The sequence below is a fragment of the Marmota marmota genome, unplaced genomic scaffold, assembly GCF_001458135.2.
Source record: "Marmota marmota marmota unplaced genomic scaffold, marMar, whole genome shotgun sequence".
NCBI classification, from domain to species: domain Eukaryota; kingdom Metazoa; phylum Chordata; class Mammalia; order Rodentia; family Sciuridae; genus Marmota; species Marmota marmota.
In genome coordinates, this window is record NW_025999891.1 from 145,116 (window position 1) to 157,580 (window position 12,465).

Here is a 12,465-nt window from a genome sequence, read left to right on the forward strand (position 1 = left end):
CCCTCCCCTCCACCCTCCTCTTTGCCCAATCCAAAGTTCCTTCATTCTTCCCATATCCCCTTTCCCCATTATGAATTAGCATTCACTTATCAGAGAGAACATTCCGCCTTTGATTTCTTGGGATTGGCTTACTTTGCTTAGCATATTCTTCAACTCTACCCATTTACCTGCAAAAGCTATGATTTTAATCTCTTTTAATGCTGAGTAATATTCTATTTGTATATATACCACAGTTTCTTTATCCATTCATCTATTGAAGGGCATCTAGGTTGGTTTTACAACTCCTTTTTTTTGAGGAGTCTTTTTGAAATTATATTTTCTAATTTATTTATGTAGCATCAATTTTTCTACATAGTGGCTTATAACTAACAAAATTGTTGAAATCTCTTTGGTCATCCAGAGAGTTCATGGATTTATTTGTAGATAATCATATTTTCTATGAGTAACATCTTTTGTTTACAATCATTACTTAGCAAATTCTTTCTATTGATGTTTCCACAAATAGGCTAATACTTCAAGCATTTTATGCAGACTACTAATCTCCATGCTTTATGTGGCTCTGTGGCCACATCTACTCTACAAAATGGCACAAACATCCCAAGCCCCAACCATGAGGGCTTACCTAACTGCTGATCACAAACCCTAAGGGGCCACCACAGCATTGACTATGGCTTATATTTCTTTATCAGGGTTTTCTTTTTGCCCCTCAACCAGGTATGCCTCTCTCTTTCTTTTACATTTGGTTATGTTTTTGATGGGAGTTTTGTGTTTGCAATTTTCTAAACTTTCTATATATTTTATTAAAAATGGAACCTGTCAACATCAGCTTAGTGTGCCATGTTTTTAGAGCCCAACCTCTGAGATCTTACATTTCTGTATTATATGAAATAAACATAGTCTCTGAGCCTCCAGGCTCATAGGACCCTTTGAAATCAAAGGTATAGGAATTCTAGATGAAGATTAAAAAAAAAAGACATCTTAAAAGACAAACCCAAACTGCTTTAAATGTAGATACAAGAATGCACATCCTGATTAGATATGACAGAGATAAGTAGACCTACATCTCTCATGCCTAGCATATAATTCACATATTACTATCAGAAACACTGAGAATTGGTGATTGAATTAATTATAGATTTAATTAGTTTTTAAGTGAAAACCTCTTCAGGAAAATTGGTGAGTTAATTATGAAAACTCAGATTACTGCAACTAATTGATCACACAATATAAAGGTGACTATGGCCCTGATATACAACTAAAATGGCTCTGAAATGTATAATCAAAACAATTCTCTCATGTAATCAAAATATCTGTCTCAATAAAGTCTTTTCTCACCTACCTCCTTGTGGTTTTGGTGGTTTTTGTCTTTATAAACACTGTGCTTCCACAATTCAAGTGCTGGGAGTTCTTTGAGGCACTAGCCTGCTCCCAGTCGCTTACCTGTCTTGCTCACTAAAGGACTTTTTTCCCTTTCAATTTTGCTCAATAAGTGTGGTGGCCTGTGATTCTCACACTCTGTAACAGTAGTAAAGTCTACTTCCAAAATGGGACACCAAGGGAGAAAATTCACTGGTTTATTTTGGTGGAATCTAAACCCAGTGATCCTTGTGATTTACAATCTCCCAATGCCCCTACAGACCCATCACCTTATGGGGTCTGGGATCACTCTTTGGTCTACAGAACAATTCCACATTTCCAGGCCAGTCCCTCCACTAAGAAATCCTTGCCCTGGAGAATTTAGTCAAAAACTCCAAAATGCCGTCTGTTCCCTATCATGTATAATACAATCAGTGTGTGATTCTGGCTTCTCCATTACATTGTCAGGTCCTTGAGAGCAGGGACTATGACATATAAACTGATGAATGAATGAATAAACTGTATTTGTCTCATGCTTACAATTTTTCCCTAAGGTCTAACAAAGACTGTAGACCATGGAATGTGAGATTTAATTATGCAATGATTGAGTCTTGGGTGTTTATGGCATGCTAATAGGGGAGAATGAGCACTTCTTTTTAATTATTTATATATGACAGCAGAATGCATTATAATTCTTATTACACATATACAGCACAATTTTTTCATATCTCTGGTTGTATACAAAGTATATTCACACCAATTTATGTCTTCATACATGTACTTTGGATAATAATGATTATCACATTCCACCATCATTTATAGCCCCATGCCCCCTCCCTTCCCCTCTGACCTACCTAGAGTTCGTCTATTCATCCCATGCTCCTTCTCCCTATCGCACTATGAATCAGCCTCCTTATATTAAAGAAAACGTTTGGCATTTGGTTATTTGGGATTGGCTAACTTCACTTAGCATTATCTTCTCTAACTCCATTCATTTACCTGCAAATGCCATGATTTTATTCTCTTTTAATACTGAGTACTATTCTATTGTGTAGATATGCCACATTTTTTATCCAATCATCTATTGGAGGACATCTAGGTTGGTTCCACCGTTTAGCTATTGTGAATTGTGCTGCTATAAACATTGATGTGGCTGTGTTCCTGTAGTATGCTGTTTTCAAGTCCTTTGGTTATAGACCGAGGAGAGGGATAGCTGAGTCGAATGGTGGTTCCATTCCCAGTTTTCCAAGAAATCTCTATATTGCTTTCCATATTGGCTGCACCAATTTGCAGCCCCACCAGCCATGTATGAGTGTACCTTTCTCCCACAGAGGATGAATACTTCTGATTCACACACTGCTCATTTTTTAGACATGAGTGTCCTGGTAAATGTCAGTTAGTTCCAGAGACCAACAGAAATGTTTCTCCAAAGTTTGAGTATCTCTGGATTTTATGAAGGCAGGTATTGAGAAAGCCTATCACTAGAGTCAAAAGTGTTGCATACAGAACATCATAATGCACAGTAATGGCACTAATAATTATTATGGACTCTCCTCACCTTTCATGTCAAAGGAACCATGAAGAAAGAAAACGAGTCTTCTACCATGGAGTTCATCCTCTTGGGAGTCACAGGTCAGCAGGATCAGGAGGATTTCTTCTTCATCCTCTTCCTGTTCATTTACCCCATCACAGTCGTGGGAAACTTACTCATCATCCTCGCCATTCTCTCTGACAGTCACCTCCACAACCCCATGTATTACCTCCTGGCCAACCTCTCCCTTGTTGACATCTTCTTATCCTCTGTAACCATCCCTAAGATGCTGGCCAATCATCTCCTGGGCAGCAAAGCCATCTCCTTTGGGGGATGCCTGACACAGATGTATTTCATGATAGCTTTGGTCAACACAGAAAGCTACATACTGGCAGCAATGGCATATGACCGAGCCATGGCCATCAGCCGCCCTCTTCATTATACAACCATCATGAGTCCAAGGTCCTGTGTCCTGCTGGTGGTTACATCCTGGGTGATTGGAAATGCTGATGCCCTTCCTCACACTCTGCTCACAGCTAGTCTGTCCTTCTGTGGCAGCAAGGAAGTGGCCAACTTCTACTGTGATATTTCCCCCTTGCTCAAGCTGTCCTGTTCTGACATACACTTGAACGTGAAGATGATGTACCTAGGGGTTGGTGTTTTCTCTGTGCCATTACTGTGCATCGTTGTCTCCTATGTTCGTTCTTTTCCATGGTCCTGCGCATTCCATCCACGAAGGGTGTACGCAAAGCCTTCTCCACCTGTGGGTCTCACCTCACAGCTCTTTCCTTATACTATGGGACAGTCATGGGCATGTATTTCCGACCTCTGACGAGTTACAGCCTAAAGGATGCTGTGCTTGCTGTGATGTACATGACAGTGACCCCGATGCTAAATCCTTTCATCTACAGTCTGAGAAACCAAGACATGAAGGCTGCTCTGAAGAAACTCTTTCAGAGAAGAAGCTCTTCATAACCAATGTGAGGTCATACATTGCACACAGTGCTCACCACTGGGAGGAACTTGGAATATCACCTTCAATGTTATCTCTTACAAGAAACTTCCTTTAAACTTTACAGCCATAATCTCTAGTCTCCAAAGTCTTATAACCATTTAGTGAAACAACTTATGGAAATTATCACTTTGACCACATTTCTATTTTGGTTGGCTGATCAGCAGCACAAGCTATTGGGTTTACATTCCCCCTATGCAACTGACTAGCAGAGTAAAGTTGAAAAAAGTTTGAGCCTAGGCTTCTACATCTACATATTGAAACAACAGTATCTGCCCTGCTGGTGTCACAGAGAGTGGTCATAGTAGCTCATGCTTTGAAGACTACAAGTCAGCATTTTTATGTGGCTATTATGTTTTATTCTGCCTAGTAGGCTTGCAAGCCTCTGAGGGCAAGAGCTGTATTCACATAAGACTATCTTCACAATCCTGGTCATATAAGGTATACCCAGTAAACGCTGGCAGAGGTAGAATGGGTGAATGACAATAATGTCTCTGATATGCAATCAGATAAAGATTACAAATAATTGGAGTGTACATAATTTATCCATCTTTAAAATCTTTGAGGAATTTGGGAATATCTTTTTATGTTTCCTTCATATTGATTAAAATAGACTGTCCTTTAAGATCATAGAGTTCTCCCTAAAATTTTACTAAAATGATGGTAATGTAGGTTTTTCATGGTTTAAAGGAATAATGATTCTGATCTAATAAATAAAATCAATGCTGGTATAAATTCATTCCAACACAAAATAAAGCTACAATGATCAAAATCTTAGGTGGCATATAATAAATGAAGAAAAAAGACCAGTGTTGATAATGACGTGACTGGGTTTCTCCTGAGTGGCGCAGGGAAGACGAGGCCATAATTCTGGCCATTAATTCTGATTATGTAGGTAACATTCCCAAAACAGAGTTAACTCAGCACGTCACTGAATACCCACTAAGGGACCCTATGATCCAAGTTTTGTTCTACTTATGATAAAATCAGAAAACTTTCTCAAAACATTAATGACATATAAATGATCTCTCATCGATCTCATTTTTTCCAATAAAATAATGTTCTTAAAAGATGGCTTGAGTATATCCTAGAATAATACACAGGTTGTTTTATTATCCACTTTTGAACTGCAAGATAAAATATAAAATTATTATCTTCTATATTTAATTCATATTGCCAAGAATTTGTCCATGAATGTTTGAAAATGATGGTACTCACATTTTAACATCTTCTGGGACCCTAAAACACCAAGGATGAGAACTATCACAATTTTCTTCTTTTAAACTGAAAAGGATTTGATTACAAATTATAAATTTGTATGAATTAATGATCACAGGATGCAATAAATAAAGGTATTTTATTAGGGCATTTTCAAGGTTAGGCAATGAAAATGTCACATAAATTTTATCTGTTCTCTGTCTCTCCCAGCCTGAATGTGAAGGTTGGAGATCTATCTTGTTCCCTGCTCTACTTCAGTGGTTAGAACAATTGACATATAGTAACTACTTAATAAAATTGTGTTAAATGAATAAGTGAATCCTTCAATAATATGTTTGAATAATATATACAAGGTTAATATTTCTGCTATGGGTATAACTCAATAAGGTCAAATATAATAAGATATTTCAAATATTTTCTATAGAGAAATATTAAGTGCCAAAGAGAACACTACAGAAAAAGAGCTGAGAAAATATATATTCTAAGAAGAAGTCTAAACACCTAACTGCTGAAATCAAACTCATATTATTCCTCTGCATTAAGTTAGATAAGAGAAGTTGACCTTCTTTTTTTATTTCCTATAATAATCATAAGAATCTATGTGTATACGTATAGATTTCATTGCAAATAAAAACTACTACCCCTATCTTTCTGAGCTATCTCCCTTTGATTCTGTCAAGTATGCTGTCCTGAAATAATATTAACACAGTAATTTAAGTTACTCCATGTAAACCCTAGGATTGACTAAGTTTGGAAAAGCCTTGATAGCTGATACGTCAATGAAGTTTACTTAGGATGGTTAAGGAAACAGAAATCACATCTGTTATATCTAAACCCGAAACACTGAATACAAAGAATCTGATACAAAGGTGTATTCTGAAAAAGATTAACAGAAGGGAAAAGAATGCTGAGGTTGCCCAATGATTATTGAGTGCAGAAGTGACTTCCTGTAGGACCATAGTAATGAAAGGGAAAGGTGGTGGTGGTCATCCGGACCTAGGGACATGGAGGAGGGATGACCATATCTCTGATACTCTAATCTCTGAGGACCACTCAGCTGCCCCTCAGTCTTCACTTGTAGAGGTGACTTCTATTTGGGGGGAATCTAAATCCTCAAAAGCACTATTTAGGGGCAAGATGATTTTATGGAGTTGCTATTTGTTTTATTTGTTAGTCATGGAAATATTAAAAGGCATCCCAGACACAGCACCAGACAGTCCTCTTTGTGCTCCATCATATAGCAATAACATGATGCCCTTGGTCATTGGGGTCAATCACCCTCACCAACAGAGAAATCTCTTTTTTCATGAGACATACTACAATTTGATTGAATCTTAGCAACAAAATACTACATTTAAAAAATGCAAACTCCCAAAGATTATTATTGATACCATTTTTATAAGGCTATAAAGAATGAAAACAACAAAATATTTTTTTCAAGAATATACACGTATGCCATTGAAGCACATTAAAAACAAATGACCACAGGCTCAGATGAGCGGAAATTCAAGATGAGATAGTCAGGGGAATGAAACTAGGGGTACTATGTTGGTAGGTAAAATATATGACCACAGTCATAATCCTTTGTCAGATGAATAGCTAGTAAAGATTTTCTCCCATTCTGTAGGCTGCCTCTTTACCCTATTAATTGTTTTCCTGTGCTATGCAGAATTTTATCCGTTTCTAGATTTTTCAACTTGTTCTCATATAATTGTTCATAATAAAAGTTTCTAATGATCCTTATAGTTTTTGGTATCCATTATAATGTCTCCTTATTCATCTCTTTGTTTATTTATTTGAATTCTCTTTCTTTATTTTTCCCTTGGGTAACCTGGCTAAATCTTGTCAAATTCATCTTTTTTAAAAAAGTATTTCATTGATATTTTATATTTTTTTAATTCTTCATTTTATTTCCCTTTTTTATATTTCTTTCCTTCTCTTGATTTGGGGTTTCATTTGTTCTTTATTTTTATTTTCTAATTCTTAAGCAGTGAATTATTTTACCAGTGTAAAGCAGTTAGGAATGTGAACCATACTAGATGTTAGGTGATACAAATAAATTAGTGTTAAATTTTTAAGTGACATAATTCCTTAAGAAATACATAAATATATAACTCTTTCCTTAAGCATTTCTATTTTTATAAATACACATAGACATTTACCAGTGAAATGATATGATATATAGAATTTGCTTCAAACTAATCTAAAGGGCTAGGGGATGAGGAAGAAATTGTAGATAAAAACAAGCAAATCTGGCCATGAGACAGTGACTGTTAAAAAGGGTGACAGGTATTTAAACTGACTTCATATTGGCTCACTTTTTTTTATTTAGCTAAAAATAATGCTGATGAAATCATGGGTCTGATGGTAGTTTAGGGTGGAGTTGTTTCAAATACATAACCTTCAAAATAAAATGTAGTAGATATATTATATAATATACACTATATCAAAATATAACAGACATACACAGTATAACAATTGTTAAACAATAGAGGATGTAGCCAATATTAAATTAATAAGAACAGATATTACACCACAATGAAATATCACTTCACACCTGTTGGAATGACCATTATCAAAGAAATACAAGATAAATGTTGGTAAGGATAGGAAGGGGGTGATGTGAAGGGACATGAAGGTACCCTTACAAGAAGTCATCACTATAGGAAATGAGGTTAACCTCCAGAGTGCTACCAGTGGGCCTTTATCCTAAGTACCCATGATGTTTCCGTTTTTAAACATTTTTTCTTAACTTTCCAGCTTCATTTTATTACCTAACACATTAGCATCACTGTTGTTCAGTCTGCGTCTGATAATTACAGAGTTCCTACATGCTTTCCACGTGTTGGTTCTTGCTTTTGGAATCTTATTTCCTTGTATGATTACTTTGTTTATATGTTGAATATTATCCTTAAAAATATTAAGAAAAATAATGTGAAGTCTAAGGGACATTGTTTTCCTCCAAACAATTTTTTTCAGTTGCTTTTACTTAGTATTTGAAATCATCTTGATCCAAGATTAGTGTCTGAGATTTTCCAGATCTCTATGGTTCAAAGCTTGGTTTCAGAATGCATGGATTCTTCTTTATTTTTCGTTTATCCTTACTCCTAGGGCAACTTTTAGGACTGATGCACGGTAATGATTTGTTTACTTCTTGTAAACTAGACTCATTGCCCAAGATCTTTGCTTGTAAATATCAACATTGGAGCAATTGTCTGTGTTCATCTCAAGAAGCTGTCTTGGGATTGCCTCCCCAAATCCTCTCCAAAACTGATAAATGGGCCCTGTTCAGCCCCATTCTACATGAAACTGGGATCCAAGCCTCAGTTCTCAGATCCCCCAGACCATTTAGAGCATAAAGAGCCTTAAATTATGTCTCTCTTTTTATAGGGACTGAGACCCAGGGAACAATTTCCTGCTCCTCATCTTTAGCCAAAAACATAAGTCATTAAGCCCTATTCAGAAAATTATGCATTAGAGTCCCTTATGCCCTTTTTAGCCTGTATAGGAGAAAAGTGGAGACAGCTGAACCAGAGAACTCCAAGAACCGCACAGAGCAGTGAGTAAGGTCTCAGGCTTGCTTTCTCTTCTCGGTCTCTGCCGCCCCCCAGCCCGCAGGGGCAGCTGAACTTAAGGTGGCTTGTATGAATTTCCAGGGACACCAAACAAAACACAGACACACACACTTTACCTTTAAACAAGCTTCAGGAAGGCTCCTCCACTCTTGGCCTCAAGCTCCCCAAATGGAGAGCGAGGGAAAGTCTCCAGAGGCTGATGAGAGAGAGAGAGCGAGCACGTTTGGAAGTGGGCTTTTATTGGGAGGGCCCTCATTCTTAGAAAGTTCCATCCAAAAAAGGTAAGAAGGGGCGGAGTTACAAGGGACATATGAGTGTCGTTTGACCCAAGGGCTGTAGGGCAACACCTACATCTGAAGACACATCCTCAAACTTCTGGTACTGGGGCAATGTTCAAGTCACTATGAGATGTAATGACAGTCAAAGCCTCTCCACTCATAGATGGAAGATGTGAATCATTCAGAGTGGCTCCCCACACTTCTCTCCAGCCCCCACTCTCTCCCTCTCACCTCTATTTTGTCTTTCACATAATATGTATTCTAACCTCTTGGTGTTTAAAGGTAATATAACAATCCTTCAAATCTTTTAAGTGCTGTATGGTTTTCAAATTACTGCCACATGCCCTGCTGCCTGTGATTCCCACCACCTGCTATTCAGGTGAGATGAGGGAGCTCCAGGAGGTTGTGCTCTAGTAGAATGGACAGAATGGAGGAGGTGCCAGAGCCTGCTGCGAGTCTGAGTCCTTTTCCATATTGCCCCTGCAATCTCTCCACTCAGAGCTGAGCCATGTAATAGAAGGGTTTGTGCCTCCAAGGACCATCTGAGCACATCAAGGTCCAGAACCTACTCACTCTTCCAGACTCAGAGCAGAGTTTCTGAAGTGTGGGATTAGAACTGCCAGGTGCTTGGTAAAATGGACTTGGTTCTCAGAATAGAACTAGTACTTTATAGGAAAAGGACAGGGGATTAACATTTTGCTTTAAATCATCACAAGTGATCCTGGCACTCAGTAAAGTGCAGGAGACTCTTGCATTGAGCACTAGAAAGCAGGGTATCAGTTCCTCTGAAGGTCCTCTGACTTTTCGGATCTTGTCTACTTTCCCTTCTGTCAGGCAGTTGTCTCAGAGAGTCTGACTGAAGAAAGTAGTGTCTGCTGGAGTCTAAGGAGGTGGAAGATCTTTCTCCATGGCAGAAACAGACATGGCAGCTGAGGGTGCCCAAGATTTAGGTCACTGTGGGGAGTGAAAGTTCCCTCTTTCATTTGCAAATTCTTTTTGTTGTTGTTGTTGTTTTCTTTTAATTTTCGTTTTGGTTTTGGTTGTTTGAGGTCCTGGAGATTGAATTCAAGGCATTGCACTTGGTGAGCTATACTCCAGTCCCTTCTGTTGTAATTCTTTTGTTTGTGTGTTTTGTCATTGTTGTTTTTTCCAGTCCTGGGGATTGAACTCAGGGGCTCTCTATCACAGAGATACATCCTCAATCCTTTTTATTTTTTAGAGAGGGTCTCACAAAGTTGCTAAAGTTGGCCTCAAATTTGCAATCCTCCTGTCCCAGAGTAGCCAGGATTATAATCATGCACCAGCACACCCAGCTACAATTCTTTATTTTTTTCTAAGTGGCAAGCAGCCTCCTTTTTGCTGGTCACAAGTTTCCAGGTTTTCTCCTTCCTCCAGGTGGTGGGCTAACACAAGGCAAACACACAGCATGGAACTCCTAGTCACCACTCCTCTCCGCCATCAAATCACACTGTGATGTTGGGCAGATCCTCAGCTCAAAGCTGCAGTTGCACACTGCATGAAATAATGATATAAAACCACAGGAGAAATATATGAGTAACAAAAAAAAAAGATTCAGGATACAGTCTCTAGAAGGGCTTACTCTAGTTTCCACTCAAATGCCAAAAGATCACCACATCATTACTGCATAATTTGATACCTTATTATATAAAGAGACCCCAATCATCACTTCCTTTCCCTAAGAGTACTAATCAGCTCTGAAACAATCTCTCAGCCCACAGGCTGCTGCTACCTGTCTGTGTGTTCTCTCTGATGGGAAATTCACTTCTTCCCCAGAACCCTTTGCTTTCTGCTCCCTCAAGTCCTCTGGGTAATAGCCTCATGTCTTTCTGACTCTCTGTCATGTCCTCGTTCCTGACCTGGACAACTCACACCCCTTTGTACAGAAAGCTCAGATTTCCCACACTCTTCTCTCTCCTGTGCAGTTGTACTTCAGCACCTGACCCAAATAAATCACCAGCTCAACATCCTGGGCCCTTCCCTGCAATCACAGTATGGACTGAGGCTGCTTCTGTCTGAAAGAGGGGCAAAAGCAAGCCCAGGATGAAGAGGAAATACTGAAAAGGGCTGGAAAAATACCAGAAATTTGAGGAATTGGTCAAGAAGAGGACTCCCTCAGACATCCCCATGATAGTCCTTCCGATTGACAAGAAGTCTTTAAGGTTCAAAGAGTATTTCCACATACATCATTTCCTCTCAACAAAAGAAACAATCAGTGAGGTGAATAGAGAGCCTACATCTTGGGAAAAAATCTTTATCCCTCACACATCAGATAGAGTATTAATCTCTAGGGTATATAAAGAACTCAAAAAGTTAAACACCAAAAAACCAAATAACTCAGTCAATAAATGGGCCAAGGACCTGAACAAACACTTCTCAGATGATGATATACAAACAAGCAACAAATATATTTTAAAAATGTTCATCATCTCTAGCAATTAGAGAAATGCAAATCAAAACTACTCTAAGATTTCATCTCACTCCAGTCAGAATGGCAGCTATTATGAAGACAACAATAAGTGTTGGCGAGAATGTGGGGGAAAAGGTACACTCATACATTGCTGGTAGGACTGCAAATTGGTGCAGCTAATATGGAAAGCAGTATGGAGATTTCTTGGAAAACTGGGATTGGAACACCATTTGACCCATCTATCCCACTCCTCAGTCTATACCGAAGGGACTTAAAAACAGAATACTACAGGGACATAGCCACATCAATGTTTATAGCAGCATAATTCACAATAGCTAAACTGTGGAACCTACCTAGAAGCCCTTCAATAGAAAATTGGATTAAAAATGTGGCATATATACATAATGGAATATTACTCAGCAATAAAAGAAAATGAAATCATGGCATTTGCAGGTAAATGGATGGAGCTAGAAAAGATAATGCTAAGTGAAGTTACCCAATCCCAAATAACCAAATGCCAAATGTTTTCTCTGATATAAGGAGTCTGATTCATAGTGGGATAGGGAGCGGGAGCATGGGAGGAATAGACAAACTCTTGACAGGAGGGAAAGGGAGGGGGCATGGGGTTAGAAACGATGGTGGAATGTGATGGTCATTATTATCTAAAGTACGTGTATGAAGACATGAGTTGGTGTGAATATACTTTGTATACAACCAGAGATATGAAAAATTGTGCTCTATATGTGTAACAAGAATTGTAATGCATTCCACTGTCATATATAAATAAAAAAGTTTTAAAAAAGAATATTAAAACTTAAATAGTGATTTGAATAAATAAAAGAAGCAATGGGATTCAGTGTAGTATTTTGATACATGTACATAATAGGTACTAATCAAATCAGGGTAATTATCATTTATACTCCTTATCATTACTTTGTGTCTGGAGCCTTTGGGCTCCTCTCTTCCTTATTCGTGAAAGTGTTTACTACCCTGCTTTAATCATTACACACTCTATACACATATCAAATTATCACAGTGTCCCCCATAAATTTGTGCAACTAAAATAA

The 12,465-nt window shown here is 38.1% G+C and overlaps 1 protein-coding gene and 1 pseudogene across 5 annotated transcripts in view; one reads left to right on the top strand and one right to left on the bottom strand.

Moving 5' to 3' along the window:
- LOC107155184 (aspartoacylase-like) overlaps positions 1-12,465 on the bottom strand; it is a 104,684-nt gene that overhangs the window by 31,457 nt on the left and 60,762 nt on the right. For 2 of the 5 annotated variants that reach the window (XR_007343714.1, XR_007343720.1), the window contains exon 7: positions 8,211-8,888. The gene's annotated coding sequence lies outside the window, so the exon portion shown is untranslated. Of the gene's footprint in view, positions 1-4,723; positions 5,184-8,210; positions 8,889-12,465 lie in introns of those variants that run through there. The other 3 variants (XR_007343717.1, XR_007343715.1, XR_007343716.1) reach the window with 3 other exon arrangements.
- Positions 2,934-3,862, top strand: LOC107155167 (annotated as a pseudogene).